At 29.2% G+C, this 12374-nt stretch overlaps 1 protein-coding gene, 1 long non-coding RNA gene and 1 pseudogene across 2 annotated transcripts in view; 2 read left to right on the forward strand and 1 right to left on the reverse strand.

Annotated features, from left to right (window-relative positions):
• The window catches only part of LOC111030308, a 7709-nt pseudogene extending 5189 nt beyond the window's left edge, over positions 1 to 2520 (forward strand).
• The window catches only part of LOC111030309 (hemicentin-2-like), a 312599-nt gene that overhangs the window by 243831 nt on the left and 56394 nt on the right, over positions 1 to 12374 (forward strand). The gene's annotated exons all lie outside the window — the stretch shown is intronic.
• LOC111030310 lies at positions 8594 to 10440 on the reverse strand. The gene is made up of 3 exons (XR_002604088.1): positions 10058 to 10440; positions 8914 to 9247; positions 8594 to 8844 (listed from the first exon to the last, which is right to left on the reverse strand). It is a non-coding gene; the product is annotated as an uncharacterized LOC111030310 (long non-coding RNA).

A 12374-nucleotide genomic window follows, 5' to 3' on the forward strand; every position in this document is an offset into this window, starting at 1 on the left:
AAAAAAAAAAAAAAAAAAAAAAAAAAAAGTTTATAACAAGAATTATAATAAATAATAAAAAAATTAAATAAATAAATACAATAACAATATTATATAATTAAAATGCAAGATAAGAAAACAAATAATAATAATGAATTCTTAAAAATAAAATAACATTATTTGAACTAAGTGTAGATATTTGAAATTACAATGACATGGAGCCCTTAGTTGCACCACTGACAAGCATAGGTTCTTACATTGGTACTATGTATAACTTTTATGATTTGATTTAATTATTTTACAGACTAACCTGATAAATTTAAATATGGATTCTTTAATTCTGGTTATGAACAAACTACAAGATGTTTTTTCTACTGTTGGTTTAAAACAAAAAGTCGACCTTCCTCAGATTGTTGTAGTTGGTTCACAAAGCTCTGGAAAGAGCAGTATCTTAGAAAGTTTAGTGGGCAAATCATTTTTGCCAAGAGGTACTGGTATAGTGACTCGAGCCCCTTTAGTCTTGCACCTAATACAGCCAACAGGACAAGACATTGGCGATGGAGATTTGAATAAATCAAAAGATCATGCTATATTTCTGCATAAGCCAGGTGTTATGTATAACGATTTTAATAAAGTCAGAAAGGAAATTGAAATTCGGACAGACGAACTTACTGGAGGACACAAAAATATTACCGATATACCTATTGTGTTGAACGTTTATTGTAAACAATTTTATAATTTGAGTTTTGTTGATCTTCCAGGCCTTACTAAAGTGCCTGTTGATGGTCAACCCCCAGACATAGAACAGAAAATAAGGGATTTAGTGTTAAATTTTATTAAAAACCCAAATTCAATAATATTGGCTGTAGTTACAGCAAATACTGACCCAGCTACTAGTGAGAGCTTGCATATTGCCAAATCTGTAGACCCAAATGGCGATCGTACAATAGCAGTTGTTACTAAAATAGATGTAATGGACGCTGGGACTAATGCTACAGAATTACTTTCCGGAGAAGTTATTCCAGTTAAGCTTGGAATAATTGGTGTTATCAATCGTTCCCAAAAAGATATAAATGATCAAAAAAATATTGAACAGTCTCTTAAGGACGAGAGTCTATTTTTTGATAGATTTTATCCTGATATCGCTCAAAATCATGGAACAGTTATATTAGGAAAACAACTCGAATTTCTATTAATAGAAAAAATAAAAGAGACCTGTCCAAAACTAAAAGTCCAACTATACGAAATGAACAATAAGTACGAACACAAAGTGAGAACATTTAAAGAATTTACTGAAGACTATGATCGTTCCTTGCTTGATTTGATCACACAGACTGCAACTTGTTACAAGGCTAGTTTGGATGGCCAAGCTGATTTAGGTTATAAAGGCCTTAATGGAGGTGCTTCCATTGCAAAATATTTTAAAATCAATTTTAATAAAGACATAAATGAAATTGATCCACTTCAAGACTTATCTCCGGACTACATTATTAATGTTATCAATAATGCATCTGGTACAAGCATGGGGGTTTTTATGCCAACTGGTGCATTTGATCATTTGGTAAAGAAACAAATACAATTATTTGAAGCTCCATCATTAGCATGTGTCACAGTTGTACATGATGAGTTAATTTCGAACATATGCAAACTTGATGATGATATAAGTTACAAGTTGAAAAAATATCCTAAACTTTTTGAAAAAATTAATGAAATATTACTTGAGTCATTGGCTAAATACAAGTTAAAAACAATAGAAGCAGTTAGTAAATTAATTGATTATCAGAAAGCATATGTAAATACCAATCACATTGACTTTATTGAAGCTATAACAAAATCCGATGAATTTCTTGAGCTTTTTGAGAAACCAGTCGAAGTTAGAAAACTAGGCAAATTTGAGGAACAAGGATTTGCAGAATTACCAAACTACTACAGACAAGAAGAGTTGACCTCGCATAAAAATGAAATTCAATCATGGCCGGAGAGCATAACACTAAAAATGCGTAAAACTGTTGAGAAAATAACAACATGTGCTTTTAGTGGTTTTCCTGATTCTGATAAACTTATATTAGAAAGTAGAGCGGGCTTACTCACTTTATTTATTAAATGTTATTTTATGGTTATTAAAAAAATAATTAAAGACACGATCCCCAAGATAATTATGTATGAAATGGTAAACAAGATAAAAGATAACTTTCAGAAAGAATTAATTTCCAATGTATACAAATCAACTAACCTTAGTATGGCAGAACTGTTACTTGAATCCAAAGAAATTGAAGATGAACGGATAAAAGCACATAGTCGTTTTGAAGCATCTACAAAAGCGTTAAAACTCATGAGAGAAATTGAAAATATATGTCTCAAAACTGAGTCATGAATCATTTGATCAATCAATATTTTATTAACTTGTATTTTTTTTTTTTTTATTTATTAGTTGTAACACTTTACAAGTACGTCCAAAATGTGTTCATAAATTATTCATAAGCTAAAATTAAAATATAAATCAAATTTATTTATGCATAACAATTTATAATTTCTGTATGTTTGCAGTTAATTTTTTTTTTGTAGGATTTTTGGACTTAATAATTTGTCTATAATATTAATGTAGGACTGATAATTAAACAATTGTTAAAATTGTACAGTATTTAAATGTAGTTACTAAGTTATTATAAATAGTGCAAATGCATAAACATTATACTATTATGCTATGGTTAGTTAGTAATTTAATTGTAAAATGATAGCTAGCTGTAAATGGTTTTTTTCAATTAAATATTTCAAGTATTGTAAGTAATATATGTTTGCATTTTACTTGATTTAAATTTAATTTCAAAGAGGGAAACAATAAACAATAGTAATTTAAATTTTATAAACAAAGCATTTTCATACTGATCATAATTATTATATAAGTTACCTACTTTATTCTATAATACCATTGTGATTAATAATCAAATACCTAATAGGTTAAGATTTCAAAGGCATTTATAATGGCTTTTATATTATCTAATATGTAAAACTATTTTGTAACTAACCTAACCAATGGTATTTGTAAAATTTAAATTATATATAATTAATAGTATTTAAGACTACATGTATTGATTTATAAATAATTTTAATATTGTAAATCTGCGCTTAAAAATTTAAAAAATGTGATTGCTGTGTTTAATATATATTTTTTAATATAATATAATGGTATAACCATTTATTTTTAAATATATTATAATGTAGTATACCTAAGGTAAGATTTTTTTGCAATATTGTAAAGTTCATATTCCTATATTCTTATACTGTATCCATTACTTATAATTACTAGTTAATATTAAAATGTAAAATACTTTTAAAGTTGGGTTGTACATCATATTAGTTTATGACTTAAATACTAAATTGTTTTTGTATTTCTACAGTTATTATCAAAATATGGCAGTGTAATAAATTTGATTCAAGTATGATCATATTATAATGCTTTTTAAATATCATGATTTTTTAATATTTAATAAAAATTATAGTTTATATTTTGTTTATTGATTATTGAAATGACTAAACATACACACCATAATACTAAACAAGTACATGTTACAACTCATATCGCCCCCCTTCGCTCTAGACCCCTAAATAGGTAATGTGCTATTTTTATAAATATTAGCACTTGTATAATACAGATTTTTGAAGTATCATAACATGCAGTAAAATTGTAAGATATGATACAACCAACAATAATTAATAGTAAAAACAAATGTATACAATCAATTTGTTTATTTTATAATTATTAATTTATTAGGTATGAAAATTATTAAAAATAAATTTTACTTCATAATGAGATACTTAATTGAAAGCGATTGTTTTATACGATTGCTTAGCAGGATTTATGAACAAAAAAGTTCATTGTTTCATGTTAAAAATAACAAAATTGACATAAGCTTACCAAAAAACAATATGTTTTGTACCTATTTGACAAAATGTATTACAAGAATTTTCTACTGACAATATATTATGCCTTACCTGATATATTAGATTTGGAAAACATTAATCAGTATATAATTGTATTTCACTTCTATATGCATATGCATTGTACGGAACATATCAAATTTTGGCTTTAGTTTGGAACTATTACATTAATAACAATTCTTAAAGATCCAAAAATCCAAAAATATAGCACGGAAGCATATATACAATTGCATAAAAATGTATGCTTTACCTACTAATTATATATCATATGTGTAGTAGGTATCCATAAAGTGTACAGTGTATACACTTAACTTTGACCTATAATGACCAAAGTTGTAAAATAAAATATTGTATCAATATTACCCATATGAATTATGAATATCCTATAGGTATTATGTTATAGTTAGTAGTTTAGTACTATAATTTGCATCAATAACACGGACAATTTTAATTTAAGAAAAAAAATGCCTTACATAATTAATCACAGAATAATATATGCATGTGGCTACCTACATAATACTAAAATAATAGCAATATAAATTTCAATTTGGTTAATAGATATTTAATATAATAATACAATATAATATTATAGAATTCTATTTCTATAAATGTGTAGGTAATCATTATAATGGTGATAACTACTTATAGCCTATAGTTACCTAACATCATGTCAAGTATAAAATAAAACAAGTGCTCAATTTATTCTTGGTGCTTTTACAATAAAAAGAGCAAGTAGTAAGGTTACTTACCTATATTTGCATTAGGTTTATACTCATATTGAATTTTCTATACTTTTGATTTTTTTTTTTTTTCATTACTGAAGTCGGACCTATACTTGTAAGTTATTGTTATAGGTAGTTAGTATAGTATAGTATATAATCTTGGGTCTTTAAATAATACATAAGTAGTAAGTACCTATGCGATTTTCATATTAGGTACCTACTACCTACGTGTTATTCAGAGATATAATAATATATTTACCTACCTATCATAAACTCGTGTCAAATGTTTAACTGTAAGGTGGTACCTATCTATAATTCTTACTATAGCCTTGGGCAGTGGCCTACTTAGAGTTGCATTTTGGGGGAGGGCTTACAAATATATCTATAGCCTTCTGTTACCGTTGACCAAAAAAAGAAATCTTTAAAGAAATCAATTCTTTCTAAAAATGTCTTAAAGGAGTCACCCACCCTCCTCTCCCACATTTAGTATTCCTTTATTAGGAGTACTAACGTGCCTTTACGCCGTTACTACTTAAATGGTGACGTAAGACAATGCATATTTTGTTTAAAAATATAATAAAAGTAGCGTAAAAAAATTAAACTTTTTAAAAATGATCAACAGAAACATTACTCTTAGCATTTTTAAGTAATTTTAACTATATATTGTAAAATAAAATGTATAGTTTCTTTAACTGAACATTTTAACTTATAAATAATATAAAAAATATTTACACACCTTCTAAATAAAAAAAAAATAATGAAAATAAGTAGGTATTGTACATCTAATTAAAAAATCTACAAAAACTTCATTAATTGCATTGTTACAAGTTTACAACTTACAAGTCAACGTGGATTTTTTTTTATTTTAACTGGTGCAATCTTAAATTTAAAAACATTTTTATGTTTCCAACTGAATAATTTTTCTTTTAAACGACCCATTACTTATTAGGTACTATTAAAAATATAAAATTATAAAATTCTTATAATTTGAGTTCAACGTAGGTAGGTACAAATTCAGAACACTCAATGTTGATTACGAAATAGCTAAAATAATACTAGATTTTTTTCGATTTTGCGAGAAAAGTCACCTTACTGATGAGTATATTTTAGACATTTCGTAGCTATCACAAATACAAAAAAAATATTTAAACCCAAGAAAGGTTCACTTATACCTTTCAAGTCGCCCAGGTACCTATGCATAAGAATTAAGAAGCCATTCGGACCTCATAAAATCAGTGGACGCATCTTACATTGATTTTGGATTAAGATTAGGTTTCATTATTAATACGTAGTATTTAGGTAGACACATACAGTGGCATAGGTAATGGATTATGAAATAGCGCTGGGGGGGGGAGGGCATAAGTATAAATTAAACCAAGTTTTTTACTGTTTTCGTATATAAATTATACATTTATTGGTGAAAAAATGTCATGGGGATTTAAACACCCCTGACTACGTCATTGGATACACAAATTAATTGGTACCCATAATATGATAATATTATATTTTATATTTGGTCAATGAGGTATTTGCTCTTGATATATGTTAACAATAGTTATTTGATGCTGTTTGGTGTTCCGGGGTTGGAGCTTATTTTAAAATGTACATTCGGTAAATACGTGTTTAGCTGTAAGAGGGTGTCACAGCTGATACATATAGGTCATATGATATTAGGATTTTCTATTTTCATTAAGTGTTGGTGTGTGAAGTGCGTTTGTCCATCCTGAGGTGGTTAATGGAGGTCTCGTGTTTTCTAGTTGTGTTGTGTTTGGGAAGGGTAATGGATAGGTGGTACTTTTAACTTCATTAAGTTTGGTTGAGATTGAGAATTTGAGCCATTATTTTTCCCGCTGGTATTGTGTGTCTATTTCAAAGACTTTTTTAATGTCATAGTTCCCCGGTTCTCCTTATACTTGTTTGAATCTATAAACTATTGTTATAACTTACTGGCTTCTATCCTAGGGACCATCTCTGGTTGTCTTATGGTATGTCCACGAAAATGTCATTAATTTACATTCGAGTAGGTGTGGGTACGAATATCATACACAACAATCATATCTATCGATTATTACAAAATAAATTTGATTCAGGCGGTATATTGCGTTTGACCGTTGTTGCGCTTTCAGATTTAACTTTTATAACATACGAAACAGCTCACTAGCGAGTGTACCCTTATAGCACGGACGGTGTTACACGCACAAAGTCATATAGCATGCCAGTGCAGACAATGCAGTTCGGCATCGGCGTGTTATGGTCGAGATGGCTTTCTGCAGCTGATAGAGTTGGCGGAGAGGCTACCGTAGCTTTGGGTGTTTAGTGCTGGCTGTGACGCAAATACCTCGACGGCAATGTCCGGGTCAGGATGCATTGGCAGAGGCTTCCTGGAAGCAGGAGGGTTGATACGTTATCGGTGTGCCACTACAGGTGCCTCGGGTTTCGAATGGTGTTGTCACCCACAGAAATCTAGATAAAAATTGTCCCAAATAAACTAAAGTGAACTCCTTGTTTAGAATTAAAAATAGGATACATTTATAAATTATTATATCTGTATAATATTTGTGCGAACCATCTATATAATATAATATAAAATCGAAAATGGAAATCTTTGTTTACTCACCCAATTGTCTTGTGGTATTTTTTAAATTATAGAGGACATCACGGAGCAGGCCATAGGCGTAAATTTAGTTCGATTAAGTTGTGTAGGTGAAAATTACCTTTCTAAAAAATTGATGAAATTGTTGTCCATTTTATTCCTATAATTGCACAGCAATTTTTTTTATTTACTACTTGTCATAATACCACCTCTCTAAGTCTTAATATATATGGAAACAAATAGGTGATCACATACTATTTAAATATTCACATACAATTTATATAATTATACACTATAGTGACTTTGCAAGGGGCGATCGTACGCTCAATCTGCGCTTTGAGTGTAGGTACCGGCCGACGTTGTTAGTTCTCTGATGGGTGACCACCCGGGTTTTTAGCAACACCTACAGCTACACTTACACAAACACGAGTTATAGTTTTACAAACATAAAAACCTACAAAACCTATTCAACAAAATTCCCTAACGTACCACCCACACCCGGTTTATATTGCCGAGGGTTAAAAAAGGATATTATACAATATTATAACATTACTGATGTATGTTGGGGCACCTTAATACAATAATATTCGACTGCTTATAGTGGTTTATTTTTGTATACATAACACAATAAAATATAAATGTAAAATATAATTATATATTTGTGTACTAGTGTTTATACGAAGTAGTATTATCTAAGACCTTAGTTATGTTTACCATGTTGTGGGGCCGAAGGAGATTCGACTTTTTTTGTATAATTATTTGTTTCTATAAAATAAGTGTAAAAATGCGATGTGTCACTGTGCCAATCCTAAAAAAAGTCATGAGGGATACCCAAAATGTCCCCTTCTAGTGTATTGTAGTATATTGGACCGCCACTGGTAACCAATGCCATGGCCCATGGGGATGATACAAGATACTCATGATGTACCTACCACCCCTGCACGTGTCTCACACGACCACTGCGGTGGTTGAGTGGTGTATCGTATCGTTGATATAGCGTGCTGCTGGTAAAATGAGTAATCCCGACAGGGATGAAGGACAGTGTACATATTGTACTAATATTATTTTGAATTATGTAACTGATCATTTTTGTTGGTGGTATATATTGTACCTACATCATTTTCTAACCGAATTAGGGAAAAAAAAATAAAATCACGAATTCCTACCGAATTCCATAAACTTGGTACCTTTTTTTTATTTTTGTGAAAAATCGCAAAAAATACGTTTATACTTACAAATTCGTGTTTTTGAGATATCACAACAACTAGTAGTAAGTATCGCTACCAGACTATAGGTACCTATATTTCATTCAATTATTTTCCCACGTTTCAATAATTACTCCAATACAACTCCTGTATGGTTGAATTCAGGTACGCTATGCACAACAAAATATGACGTATATAACACGATGGCGTGTTTCAGTTTGTTTTATTTTTTTAATTTAACAATTTTCGCTCGATGTAATAAAAAGTACAGTATATTATTTTACAACAACAATATGACGGCGAGTCCTATCTATATAGCAACGTTCGCTGCGGTGTATAGATGGATGGTCGGTCAATTGTCTTAGAGCAGCGTATGTATACGATAACTGTACAATATATTATGAAACTTTGAACAAAAAAACACAATAATGAATAATAATAATACAAATAACAATATAAATAATATAATACTTACATACCTATCCTGCAGTACTGGTCAATGCGACCCGGGCCCGGACCGCGATCGACTATACCTATAGATATCCCTTCAGACGGCGATGAACAATCCAGGTCGGAGACCGTCCTGCTAGTTTCCCTGATCCATAATAAATAGTAATATACCAAGACCTATTATACTATTCTCTACTTAGTTGAACCATTATTATGTGTTTGGATGAAGCAAAATGTAATATAGGTATGCGGAGCGCAAGCGCGCAGCTTACACAATATATTTTCATTGTGATTAAACTTCAAAAACACAGTGCTTTGTGAGTGTGTGTCGATAAGTCGATATTTTCAGTAGGTATTGTCTGAGAATGAAAGAAAGTATATTATAATATAGGCAAGGTAACTATACTATTAAATATCGGCTTATTGTTCGATATACGTTATAATAGCTATATACGTTATACGCAAAGTCATTTATCCTTTATTACTTATACAAATTCCGATCTCAGGAATAGTTTAGTTTAATTTGAGAACACATTATTTTCTAATATTTGGATATTTATAAAATTTAATAACGAATGTCTTGTGATGATATAAAGTCTTTTATTTATCAAATAAGAACCGCCATTTAGTTTTGCAGATTATTTGCAGACGATTTTTTTTAAATTGTTACATTTCTGTATTATATAAATTGACATTTAAACGAGTGGTTTCTGTGTTATTAAACTTTATGTAAGTACTTACTTAAGACTATAGTCCTTAATAATGGTTTTATACCTATATACAATTTAAAATATAAACGAAATACTTAGTCTTATACTTATACTTAATAAGTGATACTCAGAGAATTTGTACAAACTTTATAATGTTACCTAATAGATTAAGAATAATTATTCATTTTTGAATTTTTCAAAGCTCCATTTATTTTAAACCTACAGTATAATGTAATAACTATAATAAATTATTAACTGTAATAAATTTAATAACTCAGAAAATATTCGATATCATTTTGATTTAGTGCAACCACATAATCAGAATAATCTCCACATGCTTCACAATTTACAGTGAAAAAGGGTGATTCTAATTCCTAAAAGGAGTTTATAATTCTTAAACAAATATGGCCTTATACATAATTAAAAATGCAAAAAATTTGAAATAAAAACATTACTTACTAAACAAATAAATAGGAGTGAGATTTTCGTATTGAACCACCCCGTATAAATATATTTCATGTTCGTTGAAGAAATGAGTGTGCCTAAGGTATACGAGGTTATAAAGGTATAAGGTATACGTACAAAAACAGTTTTTTTTCAAACCATTCAACTAAAAAAAATTTAATGAAAACAAACCATCTCAAGATGTTTGAGTTTTCCATTAAGTAATTAAAAAGTATTCGGTCCGTCGCGTTATTCATTTTATTATAAAAATAAGCATTACAAACAAATTAACACGATACTTAAAATGAGTCTAATGAACAATTTAAAAAAAAAATTAACGACGATTAACCGAACTATTGATTGTACAGTGTACGACTCACTATTATATTATACGTTAAAAGTACCATTGCTGTAACGCGATTAACGTAAAGTATTAAAATATTATTAATTATTATACGTTTTTCTGTCAATTATGAGCAATAATTATTCATTATTCATTATGATTACAACTTACAAGGGTTTAATGTTGAAGTGCGTGACACGTAAATATATATATAATAATATTGTTATTATTAATAGTCAGGTAGGTACACCGAGCACAACTATATAGCATTTGTTATATTTGCAAAATTGTTTAAAAATATAGGTGTAAGTACTTTTAAAACGTATTTCAAACATGTTTTAAGCACATTTGTCAATATGTATTTAAAATTAAATACAAGTATAAATACATTTAAAACATGTTGCAAATACTTTATATTTTACTTGTCTTAGGTGTATATTATATTATTACTTCTTAAGTAGGTATAAAGCTCTCCTGGACCGAAATGTGTCCAAGTATGATTTATGTTTTTTGGTGTTTAAATATTCGTGTATGATCACTAAATATTTTTTAAAGTGAGGGGAGTCAAAGTTACCTAACGAATCCTCCTAGAATTTAACATGGACAAATTTTTAGTATTTTGTATTTTGAATCATAAATCACAAAATAAATATTTCAAATAGGGTTTAAAAATTTTTGTCTAAAAGTACTTTAAACGCATTTGAAGCACAAAACAAATATTTTAATTTTTAATAAGTATGGACTTAGTAACAGTGGGCCATTATGGAATGGTGGTTATGGGTGATATATTATGCTTTTCGTAATTTCGAGTTGGCATTTGGCACAGAAACTATTCGTATTTCTTAATGTGTAAATTGTTATTGTATTTGTATTCTTATTTTGTTTCAATAAGATAATCACATAATGATATGCTTTAAGCATACCCAATGTTATAATACGGTTGAGATTGGTTTATTGGTCTTGATGTGTCGTCGTGTTGAGGTGAATAGTTGTCCGTGGATGTCATAATAATATAAGGTTAACACAAAAAGTTCATAAACAGGATATATTGTACCCATGACTTTTTTCTGCCAAAAATAGTTATGTACATTTTAGTGAAATGACTAAATTCCATTTTGATTTAGATGTAGAATTTTTAAAAGTACAGTTATTGAATGTATTTAAAAAATAAATAAATGTATGGTACATCAACTCATGCGAAATATAACCTGCGCGTATGACTGGTAACCATATAATTAAACTAAGAAGATTATAATATAATCCTAAAATTATCCAACCACAAACTTTTCATCTTATTGTCTAACGTACTTATATTTCCGAATATTCCAAACTTTTCAATATTAGACCAACTGTCTAAATATAATATAAAACCTACAAGTCATGTTTTCTTTCTTGGAGTCGGGTTCAATTGTTAACGGTCTTGGTTAAGTATTAAGTTTCCGAAAACAAATGTTCATATTGCACGATGACAACGGAAACTAAGCTATTCTAAAGGTTCATAAACTATGATTCCGCTAACTTTAGGATTTTTCTGTCCGACAATTCTACCAACATAAAAGTCATACATCTGGTGGAATTACTAGACTCTCCTATAATAGGCCGTGATGAATTTATATGTTAAAACAATGGTCAATCTATTCTAAGCTCGATGGTTATAGCCAACTGTCTCAGAAATAAATGTAAATGAAATGGCTACAGTATCGCATAACTCAGAAGTTTCAACCGTTAAGAATACCTAATAAAACAATCCAACAATCAGCCCAAAGTATTAAACCCATTAGGGGGCATCAAAATTCCAGCACTACCTACCTACTTTGTCATTCATTCCATCATTGTATCACCACCACCAACCTTCGTCAACCAACAATAATAAACCTTAAGTTCAAAAAAACTATAACAAAAAAACAATGAAAAATAAAATAATATTTCATCTTAAAATAAACTTAAACAATAAATGTATAGGTAGATACGTCAATAATACGATAGGCA

Source organism: Myzus persicae, unplaced genomic scaffold (genome assembly GCF_001856785.1).
Source record: "Myzus persicae strain clone G006 unplaced genomic scaffold, MPER_G0061.0, whole genome shotgun sequence".
NCBI classification, from domain to species: Eukaryota; Metazoa; Arthropoda; class Insecta; order Hemiptera; family Aphididae; genus Myzus; species Myzus persicae.